We start from the raw sequence: 20,816 nt of genomic DNA, 5'->3' as shown, positions 1-20,816 counted from the left end.
TATCCAGGAGAAAATGTTTTGACTTCAGAGGGACAAACCATGATCCTGGGATCAGTACAAGAGAGTAAAAATCTTTGTGTTAAACGCGATAATAAGGATTCCAAATCAGTCTATCTGGATTGCTTGAAAAACTGATGAATGTACTGAAAAGTTTCTAATCTAAGAACAAAAGCAGTTCATTGATAAAGCATACCAAGACCATACTTTCTTCCACGCTCAAATGCCCTTTAAAGTCATGCAGATGCTCTTGGACTTAAAGCAATTTACAATGTTTAACTTCAGTCCAGCTTACCACATTCTCCCAAAATGGACCCAAATATTATAAACTGATTAAGAGACAAAAATTTTAAGTTCATAGTAAACTGCAACTTCTCCAAGCATTTTCTGTCTAATATAGTTATTTTACTGGTCAGGTTTTGACCAGCGACAATTTAGAGGATTTTCTTTTTTCCTAAGGGCATTTTATTTACTTTGCTGAAAATCCAAATAGAAAAATATGCATGCATGTGTATATATATATAAAACTAAATCAGACGTCCAAGCTTTTCCAGAAAAAAGATATTTCTCCTGAACAGCTGTTCTGGGAGGTGTTACAGTTTTTTGTTTATGACTCTTCAGTTAAATTTTTTTCTAATTAAACCAGCATTTTTTCATTAATATTCTCAATTGGATGTAAAGCCAGTTTTTATTCTGAGAATTTAATGAAAGAATCTTGAGCAGCTGTGCAGTTTTTATTTACTTGCACAGTGGTTTAGGTACATTGATGACAGGCATGAGATGAACACGGTAGTGATGAAGATACTGTGTAAACGCAGATGTAACCTGCTAATACACAAGTCAGAAGTGAAACTGAAAAACGATGAAGCAAGTTTACTAAGCAGTGAATTACAACTTGTTTCTCTAACCAGATGTTGGGTACGTCCAGATGAATAGGTGCAGACAGTTGGGATTTTACTCTACCATACTTCATACAAGCCAGATGGCAGACAGCACTATCCAAAAGCCATGTAACCATATGAACATGGCATCGAGCCTGAGCTAATATATCTTGCTTTTCAGCGCACGGCTTCTGAATTGGACTTCTCCTATCTGGCAGGCTCAAAACATGGGCAAAGCAGATGCATGACTGCCTTCACTCACCCAGTGAAGCACCTCCCCAGAAAAATCATTCCCATGCAGTTTCAAGAAGGGTGTGATACACTACAATGAAATACCATATGATGACAAAAAATTCAAGACAAAATCATTTCAATACAAAAATCCAGTTACGGCAAACAACATTCCAGCCCACTGAAGTGCCTCAGCTTCTTTATTTTCTTAAACACATATTGTCAAAATCAACAACAACCTGCCCATGTTTAGTTTTCTGGAACAACACTCATTGATGAGAAAATGTCTCATGAAGAAATTCGGAGTAGTTCTGCATTTAGTCCATAAGGCGAATTCCCATGGTAAAAAATTGGTATATTGCTGGTCTGGAAGTCTTTGATGAAATGTTTTTCTTGTTAAGAATATGTGAATGTCTTGGAAACAAATCTTACTGTGCTTACTATTTCAACATAAATTTATCTGTGTTCTTAGGTCTTGGATTGAATTTCTGGCCAAACCCACACTCATCCGGGTGGGTGTCTGGATGGATAAGTCACTTGACCGACTTAAAGCTAGGTCTCATGACAGAGGAGAAGCCCAGGCATGCAGCCTAGCATGGCTAAAAGTATTCCCACTATGGTGGTTTGTAACAGTTCCTTATGAGCTGAGAGTGAAGGCAACACAGCATTAAATCAAGTTAACACAAAAACTCATACTACCTTAAATAAGAATAAACGATTAGATGAGCTCCCCATTTATAGCTTATTCCCTAGGGAGAAATACATAAGCAGTTAACTTATTGGATGATTTTTCTTCAGGATTTAGGCTTGTAAAGAAAAGTGTTCACAAGGCAATAGGTAAGAACAATAGAGCAAAAATGGCTATTAGCTGTCTGAAAATACCGAAATTAAGAAGGTCAAATTTGCCTTTTTTCAATTACTTGGGTTTTTTTTCAAAGTAAAGTTTAGGTGTACATATGCCATACAGTAATAGTATGACACTGGGAAAAAATGTATTGTATCATAGTGAAAACTATCCTAACAAAATACAGGAGATACAGATGTGGAATCAGCATGAAAATAGAATTTGACTGCCATGAAATGCTGGTGTCACTCAAATCTACCCTGCAACACTGTGTCTGACTCAGAGACAGATTTCAGGAATTTAATTTGCAATTCAGCTTTCCTCTACTTGATATCTTTCATGAATCTTAAGGAGTTTTACATCCATTCTTTCGATCTTCCTGCACCCCTAAGAGGTAAAGAAGCATTATTATCCTTATTTTACGCATAGCAGATTTAGACACAAAGAGCATGAATGAGTCACCCAAGATCACACAGCACGTCAGAGAGAGAGCCTACAACACCAGCCAGGAGACCTGACTGAGCATCCTATTCTCACCACTTGACCAAATTTCTTCTTGTTGTAGGAGTTGAAAGGATGGATGCCAATTAGCCACCTGTTTCATTGTTTGGCGTTTTCAAGACATCTGATGTGTGCTAAGTGGAGCAATGTGCTTCACACATATAGGACCTCCTGCTACTCAAGCAGGCTGAAGTTTCACACATGACCAGGACTTTTCACTGTGTAAAACATAAATTGTACACATTCCAGACTTCTGTTTCTATTAAACAAATGTTTTGACTGGGAGCACTGATTCCATTTCACCTCTGTTGTTTCTGATTTCCTATTGCTGTTTCCTTTCTTTCCACTCCTCTTCCTCTTCCAACACTGGTGCCAACACACTGGCCACACACACACACGGGTCATGGTTGCTAGTAGCCAGTTGGCAGATGGTGGATATTTTTCTTGCAGCATATGTATGTGTGGATGACTGCTCTTGCTGTGTGACTGACTTAGTTGCTGGCAGTGCTTTTGGCCGGGGTATACTCTCTGGCATTATTTTAGTTCCAGACATTTGATGGGTTGACTCTCATGTTTTGTTCTCCCAGACAGTATTTTTCAGTATTCCCTCTTTTTCAGCGTGAGACAGTCGTGGCTGTGTGGGTGTCTTTCAATTATGTTTGCACAGCTCCAGGCCTTTCTGTCACTTTATATATCTGTGAAAGGAACTGTGGTGTGTAGGTATCTATGTGTGTATTCATGCAATGCTGTTCATGGTTATGTGCCTCCCACTTCTTGTATGTGAATTGCTTCTGTATGTGCACATGTGCATGCATGGTCCTAAGCCCTCCTGATTTTGTGAGTATGTCTGTGCCTATGTGCATATACCTCCATTGGCATGTTCATTTATGTAGCCTGTGTATACCTGAATATGCGTATTTGTCAATGTGAATGGATATGTGTCCTTCTGTGTACCCTATCCTTTTAGTAGATACAGAAAAAATTATTTCAAAAGTATTATTAAAGTTGCAAAGTCAAACAGCAGATATGTGAAAATACTATAATTCAGTTTGCTTGCTCATCCTGAATTTTGACTCTGTGTATGTTTATCTGCTATGATAATCTAAAATCACATCTATAGATTTCTAATTAATTCAGTGCTCAAGGCAGACCTTGAGCCTAGGAAGGCTGCATGGCAAAGGAGTCTCCTGCTTCATATATTGCAAAAGCTGGTTGCTTTTTAGAGAATGAGCAGATGATTACAAAATGAAGGTCCTCTGGACCCATGATCCAGCATGTCTCATCCCTCCAGACTTTCTTTGCAATCTCTCTATATTCTAGACTCAGTCACCTTGCCTAGTTCTTTATTCTGATCTCAGACTCGTTTTCCAGCCATTTCGAGCTTCCACTAGCTCCCCATCTCTTCTCTTCCCAAACTAGTCACTGTGTCACCACCAGAACTGTTAAGAGAAGTTCTTTCTGCCTTTGGCATCCTTCAGCTACATGTCCACATTATCTATTACCTTCTTTCTCCCAAATACATAAACAATTTTCAATTCATGTCACTTCTACCTTCATCGTTAATGTGCAAAACATGCTTACAATGTGCAATGTTTGACAACTATAACAACAGGCAATTGTCAAGAACATAAGTATAAAAGTATATTTCTACTATTCTTATTATAAGAAGTTCAAGATTCCTGTAACACTTGAAGGACAGACAGAACTTCTCTGATTTAGAAGCTCAGAAGTAGTAAAAAGGACTCAAGAGAGTATGTGAAAAGCAATGGCCTAACTACCTAACTATGTGATGCTATGTTCAAACAGTAATGAATGTTTATGAAGTGGTATAGGACACATAACAGCAAGGCATATTCCTGAAACATTTTGTTACAAAATGAAGTATTATTTTCCAAGACCTAAACTCTCTAATTCTTGCTGGCAACATATTTTCATTGAATGATGAAAATTATATATATGTGGTGCTGGTAAAATGGTGACATCAGTCACCAAGCAATGCTTATGGATGCACACTGTGTAGTACCTAATGAGAGGAAGACAAAAGTGGGAGGGAATCCTCAGTTCTGTAACCACAGCCAGAATAGTCAGGAAAACATCCGGAAGAGACCACTAGAGCTTCACCTCACAAGCATAGTGAAAAGACAGGAAACCATGACAGATAAGAGCAAAGTAGCCCATGAATCTTATCTACAGAAGCACACACAAATGCCAAAGAAAGAAAACATAAATACAGTCCATAACTTATCATATACGTGCAGCTGGGTGATGACCTCCGAGTGCTGTCAGTGACTGTAAGCACAAAGCCCAACCCAGTATTTGTTGAAAATAAATTAAAATATTCCTATAGAGTCTTAAAGGTATTGGATAAGTACTGTAACATTTCTTTAATGAATACCCTTTCATGGGCTAGTCTGAGACTTCAGTACTATTTGAATAACTAGGAACTTTTCAAAATTAATGTCAGAGTATGCCAGAGCTCTGAGTTTAGAGCTCTGAGTACACACTTATGGTCACCTGATAACAAGTCTTTTCCAGAAGTCTTCCACTCGTCAGTCTCACTGAAGGAACGGGGATGTATGCAATGCATTGTAGCTCATAAGACAATTATAGCCAGCCAGTACAGTAACACTGGCAAGCAACTTTCAGTGCTAAGTATGTGGTTCAATGGAGAAAGTGTTACTGGCTAAGCTGCACCAATGACATTTAAAGAAACATTCAGGCTATTCTACTAGGGTTTTTCAAAAGGGAAATTACTTATGTTTACTCTGGAACATTTTTTAGAAACTTTTCCTGCTCATATACTGCTATTAAACCGTACAAGTTTTCCTACTTCTACATAGCCATTTTTCTTTACCCTTGAAAGTATACTGGAAATAGAATTGTTCAGAATGTAATATAATTTTGTTTTCAGCAATAGATTTCACTTTCTACTGAAGATCTGTCATTGCAATTCATGCTGCACTACTTACGTTTCACTTGCTTAAAAACACAGATTTCAGGCATCAGAGATGGGAACTGACCACCCCAAATTCAAAATTACAAGCTGGATGCATATAAAGTAACTATTTTCAACTAACTTCTTGATTTATGAATGTTCTTTCCAGTAGCAAAATTGCTAGAAATCCCAACAAAATGCAAACACAAAAATACACAGACTACGCCTTGATTAAAAAACTCTTTCTGGAATTTCCACCATTATCTGTTGGCTCTAATAGAGACGCATATGTGCATTAGAATGATTAGTTAACTCATATTGCTGAAGTAATTTATGATCCTAGTACTAAAATATTTCTATATAATTTTCTTTTTAAAGAGAAAGTCCTTCTCTTCAGTTTGGTACAGCAATAAAAATGTGGATTATCTCCAAATTAAAATGCATTGTGCAGGAAAAATTTAACATATATTCATATAACTGCCTTCAATTACTATACTTCAACCAGTTGTCAAAAATTGAATTCAAAACTAGCAAAGAACATCATTGTTCTATTTTTTTTCATGCCTGTTTAAAATTTCAATGGAATTTCATAGAAAATCTATTTTTTAAAAATTTCTAGCCAATCTAGATTAGATGGATAAAGCTAGAATTTTCAATCCACAGAACACACTTACCCACATAACTTGCTCTCATTCAGATCTTCCCAGCATATCACCTTCATACCACCTATAGCTTCAGTAAGTCAGTCAATACTTATTTTAGCAGCTTACCAAAAGATATACACCTCTCTCCCTCCTGAGCTATTTCTTAGCTTACTTGGGGCTACAAACTCATCTCAGTTATAAAGTCTGACACAGCCTTCTCATGAATTTTTCATTCTGAATTACTTTCAAAACAAAAATCATTTTAATGTATAAAACATTGTCGTGGCGACAAACATTTACAAGATTTTAAAAGCCCAATAGGAAAACACTGCAAATATTTCAAAGTAATAGTTTATAAATAAAATTAATTATGATACCTTGAAATTGAAAACCCAGCTCTGCATTGCTCTCTATTTGAGTAGCTCTATAAAAAGATTAACAGAATAAGCACAAAATTAAGTAATTTGCTGAACTGAAGCCTTGTGATGTAAAGCTAACTGAAGTCACAGAATCATAGAATGGCTTGGGTTGGAAGGGACCCTGAAGACCATCTAGTTCCAGCCCCCCTGCCATGGGCAGTGACACCTTCCACTAGTCCAGGTTGCTCTAAAGCCCCATCCAGCCTGGCCTTGAACACCTCCAGGGATGGGGCATCCGCAGCTTCTCTGGGCAACCTGTTCCAGTGCCTCACCACCCTCACAGTAAAGAATTTCTTCCTAATATCTAATCTAAATCTCCCCATTTTCAGTTTAGAACTGTTACCCCTTGTCCCATCACTACACTCCCTGATAAAGTGTCTCTCCCATCTTTCCTGTAGGCCCCCTTTTGGTACTGAAACGCTGCAGTGAGGTCTCCCCAGAGCCTTCTCTTCTCCAGGATGAACAACCCCAACTCTCTCAGCCTGTCTTCACAGGAGAGATGCACCAGCCCTCTGATCACCTTTGTTGCCCTCCCCTGGAGTCACTCCAACAGGTCCATGTCCTTCTTAAGTTGGGGGCCCCAGAACTGGATGCAGTACTACAGGTGGGGTCTCACCAGAGCAGAGGGGCAGAATCACCTCCCTCGACCTGCTGGCCACGCTTCTTTTGAAGCAGCCCAGGATGCAGTTGGCTTTCTGGGCTGCAAGCACACATTGCCAGCTCATGCTGGGATTCTCATTAACCAACATCCCCATGTCCTTCTCCTCAGGGCTGCTCTCAATCCATTCTCTGCCCAGCCTGTATTTGTGCTTGGGATTGCCCCGACCCACGTGCAGGACCTTGCACTTGGCCTTGTTGAACTTCATGAGGTTTGCACAGGCCCACCTCTCAAGCCTGTCAAGGTGCCTCTGGATGGCATCCCTTCCCTCCAGCGTGTCAACTGCACCACAAAGCTTGGTGTCGTTGGCAAACTTAATAAGGGTGCACTCAATCCCACTGTCCATGTCAACAATGAAGATGATACACAGCACCGGTCCCAGTACTGATCCCTGAGGAATGCCACTCATCACTGGTTGCCACTTGGACATCAAGCCATTGACCGCAACTTTTGAGTGTGACCATCCAGCCAATTCCTTATCCACCGCATGGTCCATCCGTCAAATCCATGTCTGTCCAATTTAGAGACAAGGATGTGGTGTCGGACAGTGGCAAATGCTTTGCATAAGTCCAGGTAGATGATGTCACTTGCTTTTCTGTTATCCACCAATGCCGTAACTCTGTTGGAGAAGGCCACCAAATTTGTCAGACACAATCTGCCTTTAGTGAAGCCATGTTGGCTGTCACCAGTCACCTCCCTATTTTCCACATGCCTTAGCATAGTTTCCAGGAGGATTGGCTCCATGATCTTGCTGGGCACAGAGGTGAGACTGACCAGCCTATAGTTCCCCAGGCCTTCCTTTTTTCCCTTTTTCAAAAAGGGGGGGGTTATGTTTCCCCTTTTCCAGTCAGCAGAAACTTCACCAGACTGCCATAACTATGATGGATAGTAGCTTAGCAACTTCATCTGCCAGTTCCCTCAGGACCTGCAGATGTATCTCATCAGGTCCCATGGACTTGTGCACCTCCAGGTTACTTAGATGGTCTCAAACCTCGTCTTCTCCTACATTAGCCGGTTCCTCATTCTCCCAGTCCCTGCCTTCTGCAACTTGGTCAGTGTGGCTAGAGCACTTGCTGGTGAAGACCGAAGCAAAAATATCATTGAGTACCTCAGCCTTCTCCATATCCCAGGTGATCAGGTCTCCTGTTTCCTTCCAGAGAGGGCCCACATTTTCCCTAGTCTTCCTTTTATCACTGACGTACCTATAGAAGCTTTTCTTGTTGTCCTTGATGTCCCTGGACAGATTTAATTCTATCAGGGCTTTAGCTTTCCTAACCTGATCCCTGGCTGCTTGAACAATTTTCTCTGTGCTCCTCCCAGGCTACCTGTCCTTGCTTACACCCTCTGTAGGCTTCCTTTTTCTGTTTGAGTTTATCCAGGAGCTCCGTGTTCATCCATGCAGGCCTCCTGGCATTTTTGCCCGACTTCCTCTTTGTTGGGGAAGTTTGCAGGAGGTGGTCCTTGAATACTAACCAGCTTTCTTGGGCCCCTCTTCCCTCCAGGGCTTTATCCCATGGTACTCCTGAAGTCCAGGGTAGTAAGCTTACTGTGTGCCCTCCTCGCCACCCTAAGGATCTTGAATTCCACCATCTCATGTTCTCTGCAGCCAAGGCTGCCTTTGAGCTTCACATTCCGCACCAGCCCCTCCTTGTTGGTGAGAACAAGCTCCAGCATGGCATTTCTCCTTGTTGGCTACTCTGTTACTTGAAGATGGAAGTTATCATCGATGCATTCCAGGAACTTCCTGGATTGCTTATGTCCTGCTGTGTTGTCTCTCCGACAGATATCAGGGTGTTTGAAGTCCCCCATGAGGATGAGGGCATGTGAACATGAGGCTGTTCCTATCTGTCTATAGAGCGCCTCATCCTCTCAGTCTTCCTGGTCGGGTAGCCTGTAGCAGACCCACAGCTGTCTCTGCCCTCCGTTTAATTCTGACCCATAAGCTCTTGGACAGCTCCTCATCCTTCACCAGATGGTCATTGATGTCATACACAAGCTTCATGCAAATGATGCTGAAATACATTTTTTTGCAAAACAAAGTGCAGGTAGAGAACAGATAGATGTATGTGGCACATATTACAGACTACATACATATGTTGAGATAGAAAAAATAGTAAAGAAAGAACTATAAAACTTATTGCACAGGCTACAATACTTCATATAGAATATTTTTTAAAAGAATGGTGAAAAGTTGAAACAACACACGGGATAAAAAGATACTTTGTCCCAAGGGCAAGTACTGTAGTGATCGATTACATCTTGAATTGGAGGAACAAAATTAACTAACTTGATGGAAAGCACCATATTGCAATAAAAGATATTATATACAGATGAACAGGAATTGAGAATGCTATTTATTTGAAACAGCAGGTATAATATACTGTACCTCTATACCTCCTGACAGAATATTTCTAAATGGGCTACCCATATTTTGCAGCATGACTGCACTTTGATTTATGGAGCCAAAGTAAATTATATGTTTCGCCAATAAAAATTCCTTGCAAAGGCAGCTTTTTCCATTCCATTTTAAAGTGAATATGAAAAGAAACACATACAGAGATTTTTTTTAACAAACATTGCTATGCAAAACGTATGATACAGGTATGAAAGTATGTGTATATATGTGTACAAGGGTATATTCTGTACTAAAACAGTTAAACAGTTTTTGATACAGGAAAGATGGGATATCACTTTGCATATATGCAGATAGCATGGAGTACTTCCTGTCAGAGGGGTGGAAATAGTGAATGAAAATAATTCACTGGTTTTGTTTTACAAGTGAATGAAATTTCCTCAGTAATTTTGCGTTATACAGCAATTCTGTGTTAATGTGTTAATAAAGGACACAACCAGTAAGAGGTATCAATGTGCTAGCTGCCTGGCAAGTGATAGTAGACTGCAGGCAGCTGATGGACATAATGCACGCTAAATCATGCATTACATTTCATGGGAAAATTACAATACCTGATACATTGATGGTACCTGCATTGTTAGCATAGGTGTTTCATTATGTTTAGCTTTGATTTCACTTTCAGTGCTGCCATTTAGCCAGTGAAAATAGAAATGGAATGGTCACTAACACATTAAGTGTAGACACCTGTAGTTCCCCATCCTTAGGGATATTCACAGGATCCAGTTTCAGTCACTTAACTTCGCTATCTGCGTGGTGGAATCTATCTCACATAATGCTGGATGTGTAAAAGCCAGATGCCTCATCTTTCCAGAGAACTGCAGCTTTAGTCTGTGGGGGTCTGTCCACGACAGGGTCACCACCAGCCACATCCAGATTCTGCAGAAATCAGTCTTACTAAAATAATTCCTTGGCATGCACAGGATAATGATAAGAGGAATTAATCCTTATTCACATTAGCCCTTTGTTATTAGGCACATGAAACAAACCCTACCAATATGACTGTGATAAAGTAGTTTAGATTGCATGGATAATTCTACATTGGTTGTAGAAATGAAAGGAAAAGATGAAAACTTTTCATTCTAAAAATAAGAAGAAGCATTAGATAATTCAGCTCAACAAAAAACTTTACCCAAATCTAACATAAAACACCAAACCTTCTCCTCACAGATTCTCAAATCTTCTTCTTACAGACACAGGTAGAAAAGTTGGATAGAATATATGGTGGAAAAGTTAGAAAGAATATTTCAGGAACTAGATCTCAATGGAACTTCAAATCTGTTTTCACTTTGACAATTCAGATATTTCCAATAGGACTTTGAAACCTTTTGGAGAAGTGTTTGAGGCTGAGAGACCAAAAAAAAAAATGCCACTGTTAGCAGATGACCCTTCCAAACTATTCACTCTCTACTCAGATGACCACTCAATAGGACTAGAACATCAACATCAGTACCATAACATTTCTTTTGCTTCACTTGTGACATCATAGTATATATACTTTCTTACCCCCTTATTGATAGTTAGATGTAATTATCATATTCACTGTAAGCATCTTCTCTCCCTGCATTGCACTAATCTCACATTGCAACATCCCTTTCATCAGACAGTCCCTCTGCCTCATTTCTTCCTACCTCTCTCTCACGTTCCTGTTCCTGACAAATCGACTTTTGGTAACATCAGAAAGGGCAACTTCACGTTTTTCCTATTCACACCTCACCCACTGCCACGTGTAGACTCCCCACATAAAGATACATAGTCAAGTTAGAATTGCATGATAATGTTTCTGTGAGATTCTTCTTTACCTTCTTGTGATGCCTGTTCAGTTTTGGCACTTGACTAACATGCATACTTAAGCAGATCATAACTCCTATTACGGATGACAAAGTAGTATTGTTACTCTGGTGTGAAATCTCAGAATCAATCTTTTATTTGCTGTCAATCAAAAGAATAGGGTACTTTCTCCTCCTTCGCATCAAGCAGGGACACTTTCCTCTGAAAAACCCTCTGCATAATTGGAAGCTTACAAAATCTCCCAGCTGGGATCCTTGTCACCTGTGCTTACTTGTCTTCCCATGGAAGGTCAGCTACCATTCTAGAACCTTAAAAAGACAACATGTCCTGTCAATAGGAGGATTTTCTTCCACATTCATCATTGTGCTGTTGAATCACTTTTCACTTTAATAAAGCAGAGATTATTTAACAGTGATCTGCAATGTGTTTTCAGTGACATTTATTATAACTCCCTTCTGCTGCAAAAGATCCTGTAACATGTGGGTCATGAAGCAGAATCCCTGAAATTAACCAGTTCGCTTTGGAATAGTTTGCTAGAATCCTTATTTCTTTTCTGGGAATAAGGAGAAAAGAAAAGAATGAGTGAAGTTTCTCTGGCAATGATAAGTAACCCCATGATGAACTTGTGTTCTCTGAGTCATGAGTGCAAGTGGTATTAAATGCAGACTGTTAGCAGGAAGATGAATCTAGCAACAAATCATCTTTGGGGACTGGGCACCACTGACAAGCACTGGAATGCCTTGTGGTAAATACATCTCTTCTGAATGTATCATCATCGGTGGGTTTATTCCAGGTCTGGATTGTGTTGCCATAATTCTGCAATGGCTTTCAACAGCTTATAAAACATATGAGCAAATTAAGTAAAGACAGTAAATAGCAATAAAATGCTTTACATTTCCAAAGTGCTTTGATCCTAAAACTCACAAGGAACCCAATTATAATCATATTTAGGCATGAAACAATGTTGATTGTTGATTAGCACGTAGTAAAATTTTCCAAAATTCCTAATAGAGATACCAGGTTCCTTCTGAAAATGCCATTAGGTACATATACTTCTGCATCTTAAAACACCTAAATACCTTTTTAAAAAACAATACAAGTACATAGGTGCTCCACTACATTTAAGTTGCTTTATAGGTTTCAGTTTAATAGAAAACTTAAAACGCTATTTTGCGAAGACCCTATTGAAATAACAAACCAAAATCAAATGTAAGCTTTAAGTATTCTGTTCATTTATTTCCTAAAGCTGCCTGTTAGAAATAAAAGACGTTTAAAATTCCCCCTACGAGATTTTACCTGAATCATCATACTGTCTAACATTTTCTCTATAAATGCAGAAACAGATGCAAAGAAACATCCCCACAGAGCACTCTTACATCCACAAGCACCAAAAAGTCAGTGCTGCCCCTCGCCTACCCTAAGGAACTGCTCTCCATATACTGCACCCTATTTTCCATTGTCCTTGATGCACTTGTTCCTCTGTCTAGCTCCAGTATTGGAGTCCCTCACAGCTTTGAATACCTCAGTGCCCCACCATGTCTCTGCAACACTGCCGTCCTTGGCAGTAGTGTCTGTCTCAATTTAACACTATTTCGTGATTTATAGATCTCATGGGCTGTAGCTAGAGTGAATTCTGAATTGCTGCTACACTAAACTTCCCTTGGACTGCAGCCTGGATCCACCTCCATGTTCTTATAGCTGAAGATGTCAGCACTACTGTTTAAAACTAATACACCATTCTCCATTCAGTCAAACTTTCAGTGTTGTCAACTAGTCATAGTTGCTTTCTTTACCATATTCTTTTCTTTGCTGCTTCTTTACTGAAACTCCTCACCCTATTCTTTAATCCAGTGCTCCTTAGTTTATACGACAGTGTATTTCAAAACGTATTTTCTAATGTTCTCTCTTTCCATCTTCAGTCTTTATATAAACTACCATCTTTCTTCCTGGAGAAGTCAACCCATAGGTGTGAATTCCAGACCAGCCACTGTGCTGAGAGCTTTGAAGCTGAATAAAATACATATCACATCAAGACTGTTTTTAAATAGAAAGGGACCTAGACGATTAAAGTGGATACGGAAGATGTGAAAAGCACTGTATTAAGCTGGCCTTTGTTATTTAGTATTTCCTAGGGACCCACACTACACGTAGCAAGGACTTGCTACTGAGTGCGGAAATGAGCCATGGCAAGTTTTTAACGTGCTTTGTTATGCTTTAATAGTCAAACCCATTAAACTATAAAAACGTAACGATGCTCATAAAAACTTGACACTCCTCACTAAAGACAGGGCCGCTGGAAGCAGCCTCTGCTCCAGCACAACCCTGCTGAGCCACTTTACTAGCTCTCCGACTCCCAGCTCTGGGACATGGCGGCACCACAACTGCTTTCAGCTCCTATGGAAGGAGCCTGACCCACCAAAAACACAAAGTAGAGTCTTAGAGCTTTGTTTGACTACAAACTTTTACTGCCTGCTGCAGCCCTTTCCAATTTCAGAACACATTGCTTCATTGCTTCACAGCTGTCCCACTGAGCAGAACCATGGCGGTTAGACCTTGGTGGAGCCAGAAGACTACTATGCAATCTTTGCCCACTTGGACTACTTTATTAGACTACTTTATTCTCTAGTGGGGCTCTGAGAGATACTAAGATGCTGGAAACAAAGGTCTAGAATATCTGTTCTAACCTATGCAGGTTGTGCTACATCATCTTAGTATCAGAATGCCATCCAATGGTATACTGAGCAACAGAGTTCAGATGTCTTCTGTTTCTTTTTATAATATTTCCTCAAGAGAAGAAACATGAATGAAGAAATTTAATTATTTCTCTAGGTATGGCAGTTTCTTATTTGTTTGGAGTTTATATATGAAAAAAAAAAGCCAATACATATGGTCCTTTATTTATGTAAAAGAAAGTGCATTGTGCCTTGGAAATGCACCTTGCTTTATAGCAAAAGCTGGTGGGGGTTTCAGTAGCCCTTAGTTACTCAGAGGTTTTTTTTCTACTGTTTCAAATAGCCCTGAAGAAACCCCCATCTCCTGAAATCCCCAGAAAGCGATGTGCTGCCAAAGAACGGCAGCTGAATGTTTTATTGAACTGATTTTGAACTAACCAGGCAAGTCAGATATCCATCTGATGGGAAGGTGTGAGGAAAGTGTCCATAAGACTATCACTAGCAATCAGCAATTACTTATCTAATATCTAAAGCAAGGTACTTAATTACTTAGGAACTGCTAATTAATTTAATAACCCCTTCTTCTCACGCAAGCTGTGGGCATGTTGTTCTGCACTTCAGAATCCTTGTAAAGAAGCTCATGATGACAGATCAAGCCAGATGAAGAACTGAAATCAGATTGAACTTTTTATTTGATCTGCACAGCTGCCGAGATCTTTCTTAAACTAAAATACTGATAACTCTGCAACAGGAGATACAGATCCTACTGAAGATCTAGAGATTACAAAGCATTTAACGTGGTTCTGTTAGGCACAATCGCACCACATATTTAGTGTCTACACTTGCTACTGCTACCATCTTACTATATTAATAAATGCTGAAATAGGAATTTACTTTGCAGATTCGCTTCTTTGCACACAGCTTTGTCAAGTTCACTGCCCAGACTGGTACGTATCACCCTATTGCTTTATAAATACAAGGATGGATAAGACTCATTTTTTCCATTTGCAAATGATACATAGGAAATAGGGCTGGGAATAACATCAGGTCATCCCTTCCATTCTCCTGTCCCACATCAGGTTCAATCCCACCTAATCATTCATCACTAATGTTTGTCTTTCATATCCATGAAAAGGTCCATCCTCTAAGAGTACATGTCTCTTCTAGTGCTTCAGGGTCTTTCAGTAAAAAGGTTCTGCTAGCCTTCTCAATGACAGGAAATCTAGCAGATTTGACGCAGCTATTCTGCGCTGCTTCTGGAAACATTGTATTTATGAAATTGCACAGACATTCTTTTGAACATAATAAAACTTGGCATATGGGACCAAAAAAAAAAAACCCCAAAAAAACCCATCAATGCTGGACATTATTAATGCATACAAGTAGTTTCAACCTAGCCTTCCCTTCTAAAAGGTACTAATTTCAAGTAAAATAAACTGCTCCCTGTATTCCTTATTTTCTGACATTAGGAATAAAAAATAAACATTTACTGGTTTTATGCCCTATATGCATTAGGAATGTAGAGTTCATACCTATCTGAGAGGCAATATGACAGTTTACTGTATTATAATCACAAGCTGATTACCCATTGTGGAATAATTACTAAATTGGCCAAGAATACAAAAATACAGCATTGTTCACACATTAAGGAAAGTCATAAAATCAAGAGGCTTCTGAGGTAGAATACAGCCGCAGCTAGCATGCGAAGAATGCCACATCTGTGATTCCCTGTACAAGGTTGTTTGCGAAACTACACAAGGGATGGAACGGAATGCGCTTGTTCCATGGCCTTCCCTTGTGACGAACAGCAGATATGGGGATGAGATGGTACTACGGAACAGATAAGCAGCCTACACGCTACCCGAACCAACGTTTCGTCAAATGTTGATGAAATGCTGTCCTTTGTGCAAACTTTGCTCACCACAATGTACCAAAACACACCTCCATCCCGGAGGCTATCCACCCCCGAGGTGCGAACACACCTCCTTGAGTACATTAATCATAATAAAAGTACGTATGACTAAAGTCACTCAAACTCCACTTTGAAGATAAAAAAATAGTATAAAAATAGCCCAAGAGAGAGGGGATGCCAGAGAAGACACCATCGCGAAGAATTCCATCGCTGATTTCCGGGATCAGTCAACGGGCTGAGCCTTTCTTCCCCCACATAGGGACGCCTTTGGGTAAGACTTCGATTACACTGAGTGCTTTCTCAGGGACTTAGAAATTTCTCTAGAGTATCTCTACCCTACATTTATAGCCAGGCTGAATCGTTTATAATTTTGTCGTGCGTTTGTATACTTAACAATATCTTTATTTGCACGTGCTTTGCAGACAGTGTATTTATCACCGGCAATCCTAAAGAACCTGTATACCTGTTGTTTAAATAAACTGCACTGTTTAAGTAGCTAGTCGTTTTGCTTTCTCACTGAACGCAACCAAAGACTCGAGAGAGGCCGTGCTAGTTCAGGAGCACGACTAGACTGAAGGTGCAGTCCACTATTAGTGTATCCAAATCGTAATAGTTTAATACATATTAAACGCGATTGGACTGATAGTGCTGAATTGGGCATCACTCAGAATTTAAACCTAGCCGCACCTAGCCTCCCACCTCAGTGAGGAGTGTTAGAACGCAAGGGGGTTTATCTTCTGCCAAAACCGCTTGGCCCCTTTTCACGCAACACCCATATTGCTGAATTTTCCTCTCTTACCCATCCCCACCAGGAATGCAGGACAGCTGGCCCAGGGAATTCATGTTAGCTTGCAGAAAATTACCAGTGCTGGTGCATAAAGTGGAAATAGGTATTTGATGTGGAAATCACTAGTATGTAAAAAACCATAGACATACAATGCCATTAGGGGTGCATAAAGGGGTTGCCATGCCATTAGAACAGTGGGCCTTTTAATCCAATAGTGACTAACCCATCAACTACTGATGGTGGAATTTTTATTATCTGTTTGTTTCTTTTGTTCCACTGATGTGTTGATAATGTAAAAAGTTGTATTAGGAGAACAGCTTTTCAGAGTAGAAATTTATTGAAGTCATATGCAATTATACCTCTAAGTACTGAAAAAATATCTAGTGTTAGATTCAATCATCATTCAGATGATTCTTCTGCTCCGATATTTATCTACAAGTTTTTTTCATTAATTTGCTATAAAGCAATTCCAAGTGAGCCTTATGGAATTTCTGTTATTTCTTCTTTCTGTGGAAAAAATCCCTCTGCATAGCGTTTGGGAGAAAGAGCTGTGAAAGAGTTCATATTGTGTCATTCATACAGATGATGGGTGGTTTTGAATTCAAAAATAAATATGCCAAGAATAGGCCTTAGTTTACTTACATCTATGTACATCTATAGTAAATGGGGGTGGAGGGCAACGAAATTTACAGCATCAGAGATAAGATGTCACAAGATGCCAAGAACTATTACAATACCTCATTTAGAACCATGATCCTATTTTTCTCCACTCAAATACTTCAATCCATTCTGCTTTAATTGACATCTTCCTAATAGCTTGAGAGTTATATAATGTTAATGAAAAGTTAGTGTGAGATTGAAGAACAAAGCATTTTATTTCAAAGCTTAATATTTCAATTTTCAGGGAATGAGAATTTTGGTGGAGTTTCAACTGATGATTTCTGTGGTTGCTAGTCTGGCATGATCCCTTTCTGAGCAAGCTGAGACCAATCACAGCAAGAATTTAACAACTAACAGGGCCAAATTCATCTTGGGTGCAACTCCAAAGTTAATGTAGTGACGTTACATTTTGGCCCACAACTTAGTATAACAGAAAAACAGAAAACATCCCCTTAGTATTCTTTTACAACAAGCAAAATACCCACATGGACCCAAACTACACAAGCAGTGATCTGTGGAGTCGGTTTATACACAATGTGTGAATTATGTTTACTACCAGGGATTCTGCCTATGGAAATCAGAATAAAAACTCCACTTTGAGTCCTGGTCACCTTCTGTGTTGGCTGTTGGTTTTTTTAAGCATACCGAACATAATATGGGACGACAACCTGAATGACTCTTTCAAATTATACAGCTGAGTGGTGAAATCTTCAGGAAAACTGCACTCACCCAATCATGCACATTTCTGCTGAGGGCTGAAGGACAGAATAGGATTTCCTCAGAAAGAGGTGAGAGATGTTGGTATCTCCCTTCAAAAATGTTGAATCTGAGAAAATGAGAGACATATGGATCAAGGAAATATGGGAAAGGGGATATATCTGGAGAAATAAATTCTGCTGAATTGCTGGAATGCCTGAAGAGGAAGATAACTGCTTGCACAAAATAAGAAACAAAAGAAGAGGCTTCATGGATTCAGAAGCAAGGTAATAGCTCTCATTAGACCAACAAGTATGGCTGGAAAATTCAGAAAAACTTCCAGCCTCCCTATGCTAATTATCTAAAAAAAATATTTACCTCTACCCTCAAATCTTATTACTCTCAAATCCTGTGCCCCTAAAAGCATTTTGATCTACTACCAAAAAAAAAATAATAAATAAACCAAGATGGGTAAGGAATCATGGTCAAAATAACACGTACATGCATTTACTCTTTTGCCCAGAACTACATGCTTCCTGTAGAAGTCTGATTAAAAAAAAAAATGCTTAGAAATCTGTCAAAACCTCTCATTCTCTTTGCTTTCATCTATCCTGAAGAAGTCACCTTCATATTCAGAACACTTGCTCAGGGAAAGAATGCATCTAAAAGTATTTATTTTGCAGTATTTGCAGGGTTGAAGGAAGGATGTCAGCATGGATCCAGACAATTACAATAGTAAGAACATGCACTCTCATGTCTCTCATGGTGGAAAAAAGAGCACATGCTCCAAAAAGATGACAAATAGACCTGGGCAAAAAAGTGCTTCTGCATCTCATACAGACTAAGAGAAGCTTAAGATGCAACCTAGTCTTAGTGTATCTGGGTCAAACACAGATGCTTGATAAGTTTTTACAGGGAAGAAATGCTCTAGCATATCTGACATATTTCGTATTATATTTCTTTTTAGTTGTATAAATTATCATCCTTTTCATTAACAGAACCACAGGATTTTTAGGAACCAAAGCTCTCCAGATCACTTCATTCTTCACCCTACCTCAGAGCAGGATCAGCTCTCCTTAAATATCTGCAGCACCTTCCGTCCCACAGGACTTGATACACTCTGAAGCTAACCCAACGTCCAATTACATCTATGGAAGAGACACCACTGATCTGAGTCAAGCTTTAGTACATTCCCAGTTGCCTTTATTCATTACTGCAATGCTACCCCTTCTGGGAAGAGCAGGAGAACCACTTATTCTTACATAGAAACCATACTGCAGTTCAAAGATACAAAGAGTGGTATCTGAATCTGAAGCGGAACCAAAACCCAACAAATCTGAAATAAAAATACCATGTAAATCTTAAATACTAATGAAAATATAATTCTTGTTGTGAGTTCCCTATCACTTGCAATTAAGAAAGCATGGATCCTTAATATAGCTGTTATAGCTCAGCAGAGACCTGTGAGCACTAAGTGTACCTCACTGGGCCAGGTTCTCCCACAAGCACTATGCAGGAGGTCAGCCAAAGCTATCATAAGGCTAAGAAAGCTATGAATATGCAAGCTGGAAACACTGAGGCTACATGACAGAGCTGCTCGCTGGGAAAATGCTACAGGATCATAAGTGATCCCAACTGTCACCTTAAGGACACGACAGTGTCCCATATGCAAGAGAGCAATGGGTTAGCCTTGATTTAGGGGCACGCTTGCCACCTACTGGTCAGCAGATGCTCATCACGCTTTTAAAATACTTCCCCAATTATTTGTCTAATCTAGTCCACCATGTGCAGAAACTTTTCTGTACTATCAGCACAATACATCCTCCTCTCGTCTGCAGCATTACTCAGACCAAGAAAATCCTGGAGAGATCCCAACCTAACTCGCAAGAATATCTTTGCAAAACCAGCTGTGGTCATGGATGGTTCCCAGCTGCTGCTGCCTTTCCCCCACCCTCCCTCCATAGCCTTCAAATTCCACTTGTAAACAGATGAGCATTACAGCTGGCCATCTTAGCACTGATGCAGGGTGTATCATGGTACGCTGCAGTCTCACCAAGCCCATCTAACCCATCTCCCATTCCCACTTACTCTCATGAAAAGCACTAGTGTTTACACTGGCAACTGTTGCTCAGCAGGTATTGATCTTGCCGGCTAAGTGCATCAGGCCACTGAGCTGTGAACTTCTACTGAACACTGACCTCAGTAAGAGTCTTTGCTGCCTAGGAAACAAACTGAGTAAAAGAACAGGGAATTCAAAGCCCTATAGGTTGTTGGCAGGAACTTAAAGACCGGTGCCTAGGGCTGCTTGAAATATTTCCTTAAAATTACTTTTGAACAGGAAATTGGATTTACACACACAACACACGCACACCCTGCCTTTCTAAAGCTGTCTACTTTTGCTTCAGCCACAATCTGAGTGGTTTGATGGCCTTGTGCTCTCATTCTCCTGCATGGTCTGCAGCTTCCCTCTCCCACAGAAGAAAAGGGTATGTATCCCTGGAAGCACAATGGCCAGACACTTGTGACGCATCCTCTCACAGTAAGGAGACATCTCTCAAACAATGACAGGAACTACTGCAGTTCAGGTGAGCTCCAAGGCAGCTTTATCAACCTGGATGAACCAGGTTCTCAACAAATATGAGTTACCACTGGAATTTCTACTGTAGAAGTTTGCTTCCCTTTCTTAATGGGAGAAAAAACTAGCCTTTTTCTTCCTAAATGATCCTATGTGGTGGTTAATGGGTCACTGAAAAGTTGAAAGTGTCTGCTGTAATAAAA

Source organism: Rissa tridactyla, chromosome 6, assembly GCF_028500815.1.
Source record: "Rissa tridactyla isolate bRisTri1 chromosome 6, bRisTri1.patW.cur.20221130, whole genome shotgun sequence".
Lineage (NCBI taxonomy): Eukaryota > Metazoa > Chordata > Aves > Charadriiformes > Laridae > Rissa > Rissa tridactyla.
The sequence above is the reverse complement of the archived record's forward strand: the minus strand, read 5'-3'. Positions refer to the sequence as shown.